This window comes from Camelus bactrianus, chromosome 21, assembly GCF_048773025.1.
Source record: "Camelus bactrianus isolate YW-2024 breed Bactrian camel chromosome 21, ASM4877302v1, whole genome shotgun sequence".
Taxonomy (NCBI): domain Eukaryota; kingdom Metazoa; phylum Chordata; class Mammalia; order Artiodactyla; family Camelidae; genus Camelus; species Camelus bactrianus.
The window spans coordinates 27,018,140-27,031,954 of record NC_133559.1 but is presented as its reverse complement, the minus strand read 5'-3'; the positions used below and the strand labels follow the sequence as shown (position 1 = coordinate 27,031,954).

The following is a 13,815-nucleotide window of genomic DNA, read 5'->3' as shown; positions in this document are numbered from 1 at the left end:
AGTGATGCGGGAGGTGGAGAGGGGCAGAAGCGGGGCAAGGGGTGCAGGTCGTGCAGGGTCCCCTGGCTCCCCTGCGAGAGCTTCGGCTCTCACTCAGTGAGGGAGGAGCCGCCGCTGGAGGGTTCCCCGCAGGAGAGACATGCTCTGATTTGCATGTGCCAGGGGCACGAGGACAGACAGAAGTGGGGCAAGGAGGCACTCGGGGAGACACTGCAGTAGCTCAGGTTAAGAGATGCTGTGACTCGGGCCAGGGTGTTGCGCTGCAGGTCAGGACTGGTAGTCAGAATCCGGAGAAATACGGATGGCAGAGCCGACAGGAATAATTGATGGATTAAACGTGGGGTATGAGACAAAAAGAGAGGAATGGTTCTGAGACTGGGTAGCTCCGTATCTAATAATACATGATGGAACAGGGTTGAATAACAATGTCCGGGTGAGAAATGTAATGAATGTCAACAAGTGGAGACCAGTTCGGAGAGAGCGGATGCCTCTGAGAGCAACAGAGGAATTGTGAGGGGAGCGCTGTGTCTGAAAACTGGCACTTAGCACACTGTCCAGCACGTAGTAGGTCCTCAACAAACGTTTACTGAATGAAAAGGAGTACAGTTATGGAAATAAAAATCAAGCTTCATAAGCAATTTCATCTTGAGGGATGGTGTAGTTTTCATAGGAGAAGAGGAGCAGGCAAAAGGACAATGAACCAAACCAGAACAGACTTGGACTGAAGAGCTTTGCCCACACGTGAAACGGTGTCTGCCCTCAACCAGCTCACCGGCTGGCGGTGGGAATCCTATCTGCCTTCCCTATGGCAAAGGAGACTCTGCCCTAATCAGTAAACTGTCTCTAGACATACTATTATCCTGGTAACTTCCTAGGAGAAGTAATAATACTAAATTTGGGCTACATTCCAAAAGAAATAGCTCCAAGAGAAAGCCCTGAAGTTCCCAGGACCTTAGAAACAGGCCCACTGCTGGGTTAACACGCACTGAGTGGTAGCTCCTCCCGGAGCTCAGCCCTCTCCTCTCTCTATACCTTCTCCCTGTGGGCCACCAGCCAACCAATCCCAGAACTAAAATCATGAGTACGTTGATGCTTCTCAAATGTGATCTCCTGCCCTGCCCTCTCCTCTGAGCTCCAGGCTTAGATACCCAGCTACTCACTCATCATGACACCATGCACTTGGATACCTAATATGCTTCCAGTAGTCATCTCCTATTTAACACACTCTGCAAGTGAACTCCTGGCCCTGGTCAGCGAACCTCCCCCTTCTCTAAGCCTCCCTCTCTCGGGGAATGGTACCATTGTTAACACATGAATGCAGCTGAGGAGCCATCACTGGACCCTGCCTACCTTTCTCACCCCGCCTTCCATCCATCAAGCAAGTCCTACCAGCTCTCTCTTCAAAATACACCCTAATTTGACCACTCCTCGTCACCGCCAGCATGGCCATCCCAGACTTCACCACCGTCATCTTCTAGGCCCTCCACCTTGCCCACCACGGCCAGTTCTCCACACTGCAGCCAGAGTGATCCTGCAATATATCAAATCATATCACCATCTGCTCAAAATGCTTCAAAGACTGCCCATCAAATGTGAAATAAAATCCAATGAGCGGTGAGTATAGCTGAGTGGTAGAGCACGTGCTTACCAAGCACGAGGTCCTGGGTTCAATCCTCAGTACCAACATTTAAAAAAAAAATACAAGGCCCAGTGTGGTCTGGCCCAGACTGGCTCTCTGATCCCTCCCCCCTCCATGCCCTCCTGGGTTGCTCCAGCCCCCTGCTGTTCCTTATACCCACCAATTACTGTGCCCAGCAAGCCAGTGTGAGGTTTCTCTATGAAGTCTTCTTGAGACAGCGTCTGCAAGCCCCCACGGCACTCAGGACACAATGCTGAAAGGGTTACACCACTTTATCACGGCATCCAGCGAACACAAGTTTCTCTCCTCTCCTCAAACGCAGACACAAAATATCTTCTATTGCCTAACACCAAGCACAGGCACCAAGCACAGGTCCTGGCAGTCAGAAGGCCATCTTCAGTTTGTTGTGTAAATTAAGCTGAACTGAATCGCCCCATCATCCACCATCTCCTCTCTTAATCTGCTCTAAGTGTTGGCAGCTGAGAGTAGTGGAAAGACCCTGGGCTTTCTAGTTAGGGATCATTAGGTTCCAATCAGGACTTTCTGTCTGAATAGCTGAAGCACCCTGGCCAGGTCACTTAACCTCTCTATGCCTCAGTTGTAAAATGAGGACTGATCAGAGTCAACGTCAAGGCTACTGTAAGAATTAGAAGTCATACAAGGAAAGGGCCCAGTCCAGTGCCTGGCACACATCAGGTGTACGGTACACAGTACCTAGTATGATGACCCATGTGTTTCTTGTCTTTCATGTCTCTTTTCAGCATTACCGAATACCCAAAGGGATTCCAACAAGATCAGGAAAAAAGTTTTGTACTTCGAAAGGAGAGCTATCACAAGGAGAAAGACCTCAGGACACACGGATGGGAGGGGCTTCACTCGGGTGGTTTAAGGGGAGGTGGCAGACTGAAGCCGTGGGAAAGAGGATGACTGACCACAGCAAGGTAACCCCTCCTCCCCGCAGGCCGGCCTCTGCCCACCACTGCACTGGCAGTGACTGCAAAAGCCACAGAGGCTCCAAGTCCCCACCGAGGTCGCAGCTCCTGGGGGCCAGGGTGGGTCTCATAAAAGAGATCAGTTGTCACTGCAGGAAAGAATATGCAAGCTCTTCCAAATTAGAACGGGAATTTAATTAAACCAGGAGAGAAATGAGAGATGGGGAGATGATCAAGGCCCCAGGATATTCCCTTCCTGCGAGGCGAGGGAGAGAGGCAGGCCAGGGCTGGAACTCACCCCCACTCACGATCTGCCCCTTTCCTCCCTGCCCCTCACCCCATCTCCTCCACGTTCCCTACTTCTGGCTCTGGGACATCCTTCTTCCTCCGTTTTTGAACCTCCGGACCCCGACCCCCCAGATCAGCTCTGTGTAAAGCTCTCCCTCAAGGCATATGCGCTGCTGACTCATTCTCCCGGCTTGTAACAAAGCTTAAAACTTTTAATTCCCCAGTTATTATCTTTTTTTGCTTTTTCTACTTCATCTTGCTTCGTGTTATGAATTATGTACAGTACTTCTGGTACTCAGGAAAGACCCTTTATCAAATCTGTGCAAAAGAGAACTTGTGAGTGATTTTGATCAACCAAGAGTCTCTTGAAATGACAAAGAGCGCCCCAGGCCAGCAGGGGGCCGGGGCCTTAACACGCACACACAGGAGCACGTGATGGGGGGAGGGACACTGCTCTGTGCAGACGAGACCCCTGAAATCCTCATGTGGTTCAACGACTATAATATGACCCCAGGACACTCTCCCTTACCTGTCTTGCCTCGGTGAGGCTGCTCAAGGCCAGGGCACATAAGGGAGGGATGTGATCATGTCAGGTGGGCAAAGAGGTGGGGAGTGACTTTTCCAGGTGGGGTAGCTCACTGCAGACTTCCGGCAATCTGCAGGCCACGCCTTAGTCTTTTCATTCATAAACTGTAAATCAAGATACATTCACTTGGGGAGGCTGCTTCTCAAATGCCTGAGCAGAGAAGGCCCTCTAAGACCCTCCAGCAGAGGGGCTCCTGGGAGACCAGCCGCAGCACACCCAGGCTGTACCCAGCTGAACCGAGGGACAAAGCCACAGCGTGCTTCTCTTGGCCCCTCTCTCTGAATCTCCCTGACCCAATCTCCCATCTTTCTCCCTCTCGCCGCCCACTTCCCCACTTGCTGAAGACACCCGAGATCGAGCTTAAATAACTTACTTTGCAGCCTGTTTAGCTCAACGTGGAAATTGTCAAGACAAATGCAATAAATAACTCGGGTACAAAAGAGAGGCACGCGCCCTCCCTCTCACTGTCACACACTCGCACACAGACTAACGATGGGCAATTTACTCTGGGAGGTAACCTTCCCCAGGCTTGGCGTGCTGATAGTCACGGCTGCTTCTAGTAGCGCGGGATGACAGGCAGGGTTCGTGTTCCTGGGGAGAGTGAGTCCTCGAGGGTACACCGAGACGGCTGGCTGGACGAGGCCACGGAATCAGTTGTCCCAGGGGGCTGGAGTGCCACCCACTCTTTGGGGAGCGTGGTCCTGGGACTTAGTTAGCCCTGGGGGCCTCTCTGCTCTTCCTTCCCAACTTGCTCAGGTGACATGCTCCCCTGAGGGGCTGTGTCGTGCCACTCAGAGGCAACCCACTAAGGAAGAGAAATCTGCCATCTGGAGCAGGTGAGGAGGGTGAAGAGAGAGAGCCCCGATTGGAAACTCTGGGAGAAAGGGAGGCTGAGACAGAGACGCACCAGCATGGCCAGCAACCCAAGCCCCACCTGGGTCTGGGGGACGTGCGCCGCCAAGAACTCAAATGTGATCACGACCGGCAGTGAGGAGGGAGTGCCGTGATCACCTGTGTGTCCACGTGCCTGCTGCCCCCCTTTTTTTTTTTAAGCGAAGTATAGTCAGTTTACAATGTTGTGTTAGTTTCTGGTGTACAGCATAGTGGTTCAATTATACATATAATAAAAAAGAATACAAAAAGGAATATACATATATATGTGTGTATCACCTGCTTCCCTTTGGGTCCTGCTTTTCCTTCTAAATCATGAAGAGCAGCCGCTCTGATTCAACAGCACAGCTGTAACCAGCAGCCCCCCAGCAAGGGGGATGGCGGCACACCCCAGTCATTCAGATCAAGGCAAGGGTTCCCCCAGGGAAGGACTCACACTCCCAAATTCCCTTCCTTTTTCACTTCATCTGCTGTTTTTATACAAATTATTCAGGGAGTGGTGGCTCTGTTTTACATCATCAAGGAAACAGTTGGAAAAGGTCATGGTATTATGATGTTTTGTGCACAAAGGAAAGAGAAAAATCCTCACAATATTTTGTATATCCTGCCTTGCTTCTACGGGACCCCACTGACCATATTTGTCAAAACACAGTTAAAGATGACATGTGAAAAATCTGCATTGTGAAACTCAATAATAGAAAGCCTCCGAACATCACTGTTCATAACCTTAAACTATTTTAATAATACCTTAAATTTATAAAGCCTATCTCAGTGCACAAAGCACTTTCACACATATATTCTTATTTAATTCTCACAACCATAATAGGACCTAAGTGTTCCAATGGAACACAAGAGGCAAATGAGTCTTTCTGAGGTCACGTGACTTGCCTAAGATTATGCTGTGGGGGAGGAGGGGCTTGAAAGAAAAAAAAAAAACCCTGAACTCGAACCCAGATCTTCCGAGTACAACCCAATGTTTATTAGTACCTCTTCCTTATGGTATTCCTGGCCTAACTGGTTTTCTAAAATACTCGTTCTTTGGTGATGTGAGCAACTACTAATTCCTGTTAAAATTAACGTAAATGGCTCAATGTCACCAGAACAGAAAAGAAAACTCAAGTGCCAAGCTGCTGATCAGCAGTATTGTACATGCACGATTATTTATATCCATGTAATTATATTAATAGGTTAACCTATTATGTTGATAAAATCTGTATTGCCATAGTTTTGTTTTTTTTCTCCCCAGCTTTCACAGATCAGAGAACTTTCACAAAACAAACACAAAAGAATACGGGCTTGCAAGAGGGATGTTAACTTTTTCTTCTGCCAAGAAAAGACATTAACTTTTAAAATTCAATTTCAAGTCGAATAAATTTAGTGTCACAAAAAAACTGACTTGCTGTTATTTTCTCATTATGTCAGACTGGTACAAACCTCCTCACGGGCCGAGTCCCGGCCCATTCAGGAACACTGCTATAGATAAATGGTGGGTCTGACCTAACGCGAAGTGCAGGAAGTCCTAGAGGGTATGAGAATTTAGCAGCAGCTGTAATGTCAATTATTCAGAGGTAATGCAAGTTAGTAAAAACTAGGATGAACACTTAAAAGGTATTCAGAAGCCATTTTTGCATCAAACACAGGTATGTTTTTAATATGGAAATAATATAAATAACACTATATTTCTAAGCAAAAACACCGGCCATGAGAGCACCTAGTATACAGACCAGAGATGTACAGCAAATAGATGCTAAGGATCAGGAAACATGAGAATTCGCCTTATGTGCCCCTTATGTGCCTATGCAGTAAATGGATACTCTCTTTGAATAAGCAAAAACAAAACAAAACAAACAACAACAAAAAAAAACTGCTCACTTAGCAAAACCGAGTTTATAAGTACACTTATAAGTTTATAAGTATCCTAACAGGAGCACTCACAAAGCAAGGAATGAGGGTGTTTTCAAAGCACGTTCCTATGTTTTATCTCATGTAACCAATACAAGACTCTTCTGAGATTAGGAACAGCAGGTGGTACTAGCCCCGTGTCACTAACAAGAAGATGAACCCACACTTGTTTATTCGTCTGACACCTACAAAAAGACATGAGTGTTTTGCCTGCAAACATGGGGCTGGTGGCAGGAGGGAGTCCAGTGGCTGCTCCCCTATCCTCAGAGTAAGCATCGAGTCCCAAGCTGATGTTCACAAAGGTAAAAAATGGAGCTTGTAAAAGATGGATTCAGCAGCAATAAGTGATCCCAGAAACTGTGTGTTTTTGTGTGTGTGTGTGTGTGTGTGTGTGTGTGTGTGTCTGTGTGTGTATGTGTGTGTGTAGAGAGTCTTCAATTTAGGGGCTGTTCTTGGTCACGTTTCATCACAGAAAGCAGGGCACGTTTCATCTCTTCCTTCTGTTCCCAAACCCTGCCCTTCTCTCAGATTGCCATCTCTTAGGTCCGGGTCTCTTTAAGAGCATTTCAGAGCCAGGTTCCTAGCCAGGAAGGCCAACTGTGTCACAGAAATAAACTACTAATTATGCACAAACCCTGTGTAAACACTCCAATAAATTACGGCCCCCCTGCTTTTTCTCTAGTTGGTCTTGTGTGTGTGCGTGCTTCTACCTGTCACAGGAGAAGGGAGCAGGGTGCTGATCTGGAGTGCGGCAGGAGAATCAGACTGCAGTGACAGCCCGCTGTCAAGCATTAGTGGTTTCCCTCCCGATAGCAGCTCCTGCCTCTAAACACAGACCCTGCACTGCACATGCGGACTGCTGGGCAGTCTGGAAGCCACGGCACCCCTGGTAGGTTCACAGAGCCACTCTGTGAAATCAGTCCATCGTTGGATACTTCCTGAATACTTAACCATGTCTAGGGAACTGTGGTTGATGCCAGAAGACAGAACAGTGTTTCAAAAGAGAAAAGGGACAGAGGCACCTAAAAGACAACTCATAATAGGGGAATCTGGTAAAAAGCACCAAATGAATGTTACTGACAATTAGGTCTGGGGCAAAGGACTCAGAGGAAAGCTCTCTTCTCCTTTGAGTTTTCTCTTTTTTTTTTTTTTTTTTTGCTTTTTAAAATTGAAGTACAGTCAATTACAATGTGTCAATTTCTGGTGTAGAGCACAATGTTCCCGTCTTGTATACACACACATATATTTGTTTTCATATTTTTCTTCCATTAAAGGTTATTACAAGATATTGGGCATAGTTCCCTGTGCTATACAAAAGAAATTTTAAAATCTATTTTTACATATAGTGGATAACATTTGTAAATATCAAACTCCCAAATTTATCCCCTCCCACCCCCTTTCCCCGGTAACCATAAGATTGTTTACTAAGTCTGAGAATCTGTTTCTGTTTTGTAGATGAGTTTATAGTGGCCTTCTTTTTTCCCTTAGATTCCACATATGAGTGATAGCATACGGTATTTTTCTTTATCTTTCTGGCTTACCTCACTTAGAATGACAATCTCATGCCCACCCATGTTGCTGCAAATAGCATTATTTTATTCTTTTTTATGGCAGAATAGTATTCCATTCCTTTGAGTTTTTAGGGATGGTCACAGAAGGCTCTGTGGAGGAGGTGGCCAAAGTTTAGAGGAACGACTAATACAAAGAACATGGGTGCAAGATTGGCAAAGACGCACGTGAAAGGTACAAAGTGGAGAGGCTGAGAGGCAGGAAGGGAGCAGTCGGAGAGGCGCAGGTCTGCACAGTGAGTGGGCAGTGGGAGGAGATGCTCTGCTTGTTGCCTTTATGTGAGTGGTTTTCACAAAATGTTCTAAATAATTATACACCACCATTAGTGCTGCCTGGGTGCGAGGCTCACGCCAAGGGCTTTATTCGAGTTATCTATTTAATTCTTACTACAACTCTGTGGTGACAGAGGGGGTAGGGGTGTGCCATAATTATCCTCACATCGCAGATAAGGACAATGCAGCACAGAGGTTAACCAAATTGCCCAAGTCCCACAGGTACTAAAGGTGGGACTGGGATCCTAACCACTGTTACACCACCTCTATATCAGAAATCGCTGTTTCAAACAGGATTGTCGTCAGAACATCAATTCAGGAAGACTTACAGAAAGGAACCTTTGGCATAAATGTAATGTTTTCTCTATCTAATACAAATAGGTATTTATAGTACAAAACACGTATTTAATGTAGAATCAATCACTCAAAACATGAGGTGGTTTGGGGGAAGAATCTGAAGCTAGGGTTCGAGATGACTGTTCCAGTCTTGAATCAGCTCTGGCATCCAATTTATTTCTGTATTTTGTTTCAGTTTCACGGTAGTGAGAAAATCCTGAATCATACAGAAAAGTAATGATGTGCTCACTTACATCACTTTCTGTGAGCAAACAAGCTCAGGCCTGAATTTTTTAAAAAGACTAACACAGAACCACAAGCCTTCTGATCAATAGCACACTTACACAGAGTCCAAATGAACACAGAGACAGCAAAGGAAGCTTTAAACCAAGATCTGCACATAAAGGAATTAAGCCAGCCTGGCCACAGGTAGTCTCCAAGCGTGAAAATGTGGTCTAAGACACATCGATTATGTGTGACTTTATAAAGTAGGGGGGTTTTGGGGTAATTTTCTTCTTCCTCAATTCTAAGATAAACCTTTCTTCACAGAGGAAGGTTTTAGAACTCAGACTATAGGACTATGTAACATACAGAATGTAGTAGGGTTTTCCCCCCCTTGAAATGGTGTTATTAAATTTTTAGTAGATCTTCTAATCAATGTACGTAGCTTAGATTCAAGGAAGCATGATAGTCAAAAGATACATTTTAAAAGCAAAATCTGACATTTCTGTAGAAGCCACTGAAGTCCATCTATGGATCTCAGCTGACAAGTCCCTGATTCAGGGCAAAGGGCAGTGGCCTAGGGATGGGGGAGGGAGAGGGAGACCCAGCAGGCAGGGGAGAGAGGGAGGCAGCCAGCAAAGTGCCCTGGGGAGGATGGAAACACCAACGGTTCTGGCCCTCTTTCCTGAGAGCCCACTGTGTGTCAATCACTTTATATCAGACACATGCTGAGTACAGTATTACCTCGTGGAAATCCACGTAGTGGAGGAGACAGGCTGAAGGCTTTCCCTTCAGTACCCGCCCACTCTGCAGCCCACCTCACCCTCCCCAGGCCTGCTTATTACCGTCCTATGCATCAGTCCCTCTCAGACTTCACTGTGGCCTCCGAACCAAGAGGGAACTTGTTTAAAAATACAGATTCCTCCCTCCTACCTCTGTAGCTGCTGGTTCATTAGATCCAGGTGGAGCCCAGGAGTTTGTAATTATACTAACTGCCCCCAGATGATTCTAGGATGGACCACACTGAGGGGCACTGAAAGAAACGACTCAATAACTACTTTTCCAGTGAGTGGGAAACTGAGGGAAAAATGAAGAGAGACTTTTATGGCTTGCCCAGTGGTGCCAGAGGCTGGCCTGGGGCCATCCCTGTCTGGCCGCGGTTCCATAAGATTTTGGCCTCCAGAGTGACCCAGTGGAAAGTACCTGAAATAGCCCCTGAGTCACCCACACATCACCCCCAGTTGACTCCTGCCCCTGAGTCCTAAGGCTGGCACTGCCTCAGAACAGCAGGATCACAGCCGAGGGCTCTGGCCAGGGATCAGAAAGCAAACTGTGTATTAGAGGGGGCTGAAAGGGAGGCGAGGGGCGCAGCGCCAGCCTGATGGCTCTGCACAGACAAAAGACCTGGAGACTGGCCTGGTGTGGGGTGTGAAATTCAGGCGCCTGATCAGGAGGCAAACTTAGCATATCTGGAATCAGCCCCAAACATGGTGACATCTTGGGTTTGACAAATTATTAAGAGATCAAAATGGATATGAAAGAGTAGGAATCATTTCAAGGAGGAAGCAGCTCTGGGTAAGAATGTGTGTGTGTGTGTGTGGGGGGGCTGCTGAGAAAGAAAGAAAAGCACATTTTTTCCCATGGAGGGAGCCAGCGAGTGGAAACTGCAGACCCCGGGCTCTGGCCCAGCAGTCAGGGCGCAGGAGGAAGGCTCTGCAGGGTGTAGAGAGAGGACAAGTGACAAACACAGAGAACATGCGGCCAAAGGCAGCAGCAGAAGCTACCAACGTCTGTGTGTTTTAAAAAAGAGATGCTCCAAGGAGGCAAACGAGATGACAGAGCAGAACGCTAGCAAGGAAGGTGGGCAGGCCAGGGGGGTTCCAGTCCCCAAATGTTTCCCAAGTCAACACTGTGAATTGGGCTGAAGCGGGGCCAGGCGCCCAGGCGTGAAGTCTGGGAGGGTACGGGAGGTGTGCCACCCCTTCCTTCTAGTGACAGCTTACTCTGCACATGGGCACCCACACCCCTCACTCACTCACTCTCCTCTGCTGGGGGCAGTTCGAGCACCAAATTAGAAATCAGAACATTTGGTTTCAAAATTCACTTCCTACTTCCTCCATGCAATGACACACGTTTCTCAACTTATTCCACAGACTGAATCTGTCCAGGGGATTCAAGAGAACATTTGACAAAGGGCCTAGAATCCATTTCCTCTACTCCCTTTTGACAGTCTCTCTCCCACCTCTTTCCTCCCTCTCCAGCTCAAATTCCATCCCTCTGCTAAGGTCATTCTCTTAACCTTCATTTGACTGAACTCACCTGGCAAAAGTACTCTGGTTAAAAGCCAACACTCCACCTACTTCCAGCCTGAACCTCAGTGGCTGAGTGTGACCGGAGGAAAACAGCACATTCACTGGTCTCACCTGAACCTCAGCACCGCTGACCCCACCGGGGTCTTAAATGCTCAGATCCCCGCTCCACTTACTCCCTCACTCTCCTGGAAAACTGTTCACGGTTTCCCTCAAACTTCCAACACTTCCTTCCTGCCACCTCCTGCTGATGACCCTACTTCTGATTTCATTGAGAAAAGAGGCAATCGGAGAACTTCCACAAGCTTCCGTCACCAGGACGACCCACGTCCAGCCTCTGCAGCCTTCCCTCCTGGAACCTTGGATGCACCGTGACGCTGGCGTCTGAGCCCAGCCTTCCACCTGCGCTCTCATGGCCAGGAGCCCAGTCCCCCTCACCTGCTTTACAAAGTTGCTCTGCCAACTGTCCTCTCTCTCTCCTTCATCAGCAATGATTTTTATCTTGAATGGTTCATCCTCATTAGCAAACGAATGGCATTTCTTCCACCTGCCCCATTTTCTCTGCTTTCCCAACCAAACAAAACTCAACACAAGGGTCTGTCTGGCTGTGTCCAATCCTCTCTCAAACCTTCCCCAATCCAGCTTTCGCCCCTCCGGATCCACTCAAACTGCTCCTGGCCTCTGATGATTAATTCTTAGTCCTTATCTTACTTACTAAACCAGAGGGAGCACCCGACTCGGGCGATCACCTCTACTTCCTCTTTCCTGAAGCACTGTCTTCACTTGGCTTCCAGGACACCACGCTCCCCAATTTTTATCTTTCCTCTCTACCGCTCCTCCTCAGTCTTCTCGCTGGTAACTCCCTAACTCACCAACAGCTTGGGACACTGGAGCTCAGCTCTGGCACCACTTCTCTATAGTTAGACACTCCCTTCCGTGATGGCTTATCCAGCCTGAGGGCTTTAAATGCCATCGACACACAGAAAACTCCCAAGTTTCTGTCTCCAGCCTGGGCTTCTACCCTGAATTCATCTATCCGGCTCTCTCCTTCCACCACCATATAAAACAAGCATCACAAATTCTCCATTCATGTCCAAATCCCATTCTTTATCCTCTTCCCAATCAACATCACCTCTTAGTCTTCATGGGAAGGGAGCAGACTAACTTCCAGGATCTACTTATCAAGTCCTCTGTGTATTAGACAAGTCACAGGTGAACACAATCAGATTCCAGGGGTCCTATCTCTATCACAGGGTCCCAGACTCCTGCAAGGACATGGCCACAGGGTTGTGCAGACAGGGACGTGGGGAAAAAACAGCTTATTCCAGAGCATGGGTGATCCTGGTTATAGAAGTCTACAGATTTGACCAGCTTAATAGCTTAGTCGAGGTCAGCTGGTACACCTTCTTGCTCTAACACCAGAAGATGGTGGTAGGTTCCTGCCCCCTATTTGTCAAATGAGTCTTGAGGATGTTCTGTTCCCAGGGCATGCGGAGGCGGCGGTGAGGAAGACTGAGCAGAGATGAGCAGACACATCCTTTAGTCTTGTGGAACTCAGCACCAAATGCGTTCTCTGTAGATACCATAGAGTCAGAGAAACTTCCGGAAGCTGGAGATGGCAGTCTTCCACCAACCCTGGGAAATGGCGTTATACTTTCAACATGCTTATGCATAATACACATAAGCAAAATGTCAACGAGGCAAAAACTGAAGAGCTGTTAACCACTCAGCAAATATTAACTATGTGTAGCTGGGAGGAGGCAACTTAGAAGAAGCTATAGGCACCACTATACACCAAGGGACCTCTGATGAGTGAGGAAGACTCTCAGAAAGCATCCAGACCACAAGCTGCCTCTTCTTGCCCAAAGCCAGGAAAACGTATAAAAATCTCTCCACCACAGCAGCACAGAGCACCAAGGCAGTCATAATCGATGCAACCGAGGTACCCGCAAAGCTGGAGAAGCAGCACGCCTTCGAGAAATTTCCGCACCTGCATGACTTATCGACACCAAGCAAGAGATAGCTCGATGCAAAATACGGATGAAACAGACACACAGGTCCAAAATACTGGACTTGAAAAGCAGAGATCTGAGTACCTGCAGACAGGGACTCGGAACCCCTGCTATCTGTGTACTAGTCCCGATACCGCAAACAGCAGATAACACAAACCCAGAATGACAGCAGAGAAGACTCAGACCAGAATCAGGAGAAAGTCAGAGCTCAGAGCCATGTCTAGCCCAGGTGAAGAAGGTTAGAAATTGACACCGGAACCACAGTAACACCTGCAGAGTGAACAGCACTGATCGGAGGGAGAAGGTACTGTACTGGAGAAGGAACGCCTATCCAGATGAGGAGAAAGAAAACAAATCAAACTAGTAAGAATAAGGGAGAGTCTGCACATTGAGAGACTTCTGCAGAGATAGTCCTAACAGGAAGAACAGCCAGCAGGACTGCAGACTGCTCTGCCTCTTTCTACCAGCAGAGGGAGGGAAGCCAAGACACAGCTGGAGTGTGACCAAGCAGAGCTGAAATTTGGGGAGAGACTAAATTGAGCCTGCAGGACGGACTCCAGGTTGCCCTGACAATGGGAGCCCCCACCCCTTACAATCTTGCATGATAATGAGAGAAGCTACATGCATATCAAGTTCCTAGTAATCAATGGCGGAGCAATGCAAGGTCACAGGATGCTTTCAGGAAGAGTCTGTGCAGCAGACAAGGGATGCAAATGCCAGGGAAGCATTAAAGTCACACAGAAAAAGGTTAAACTGAGTCTGCATGTGTGAGAGAGCTTCTGTGTAGAGTCAACCTGAAGGTTCTCCTGATCATTTGGGCGTAACTGGCGCCAATAAATCTTACCTATTTGTTGCGA

At 47.7% G+C, this 13,815-nt stretch overlaps 1 protein-coding gene and 1 non-coding gene across 2 annotated transcripts in view; one reads left to right on the top strand and one right to left on the bottom strand.

Moving 5' to 3' along the window:
* The window catches only part of CACNA1E (calcium voltage-gated channel subunit alpha1 E), a 345,741-nt gene that overhangs the window by 177,966 nt on the left and 153,960 nt on the right, over positions 1-13,815 (bottom strand). The window lies entirely within an intron of this gene.
* TRNAG-ACC (transfer RNA glycine (anticodon ACC)) lies at positions 1,615-1,686 on the top strand. The gene has a single exon. It is a non-coding gene; the product is annotated as a tRNA-Gly (tRNA).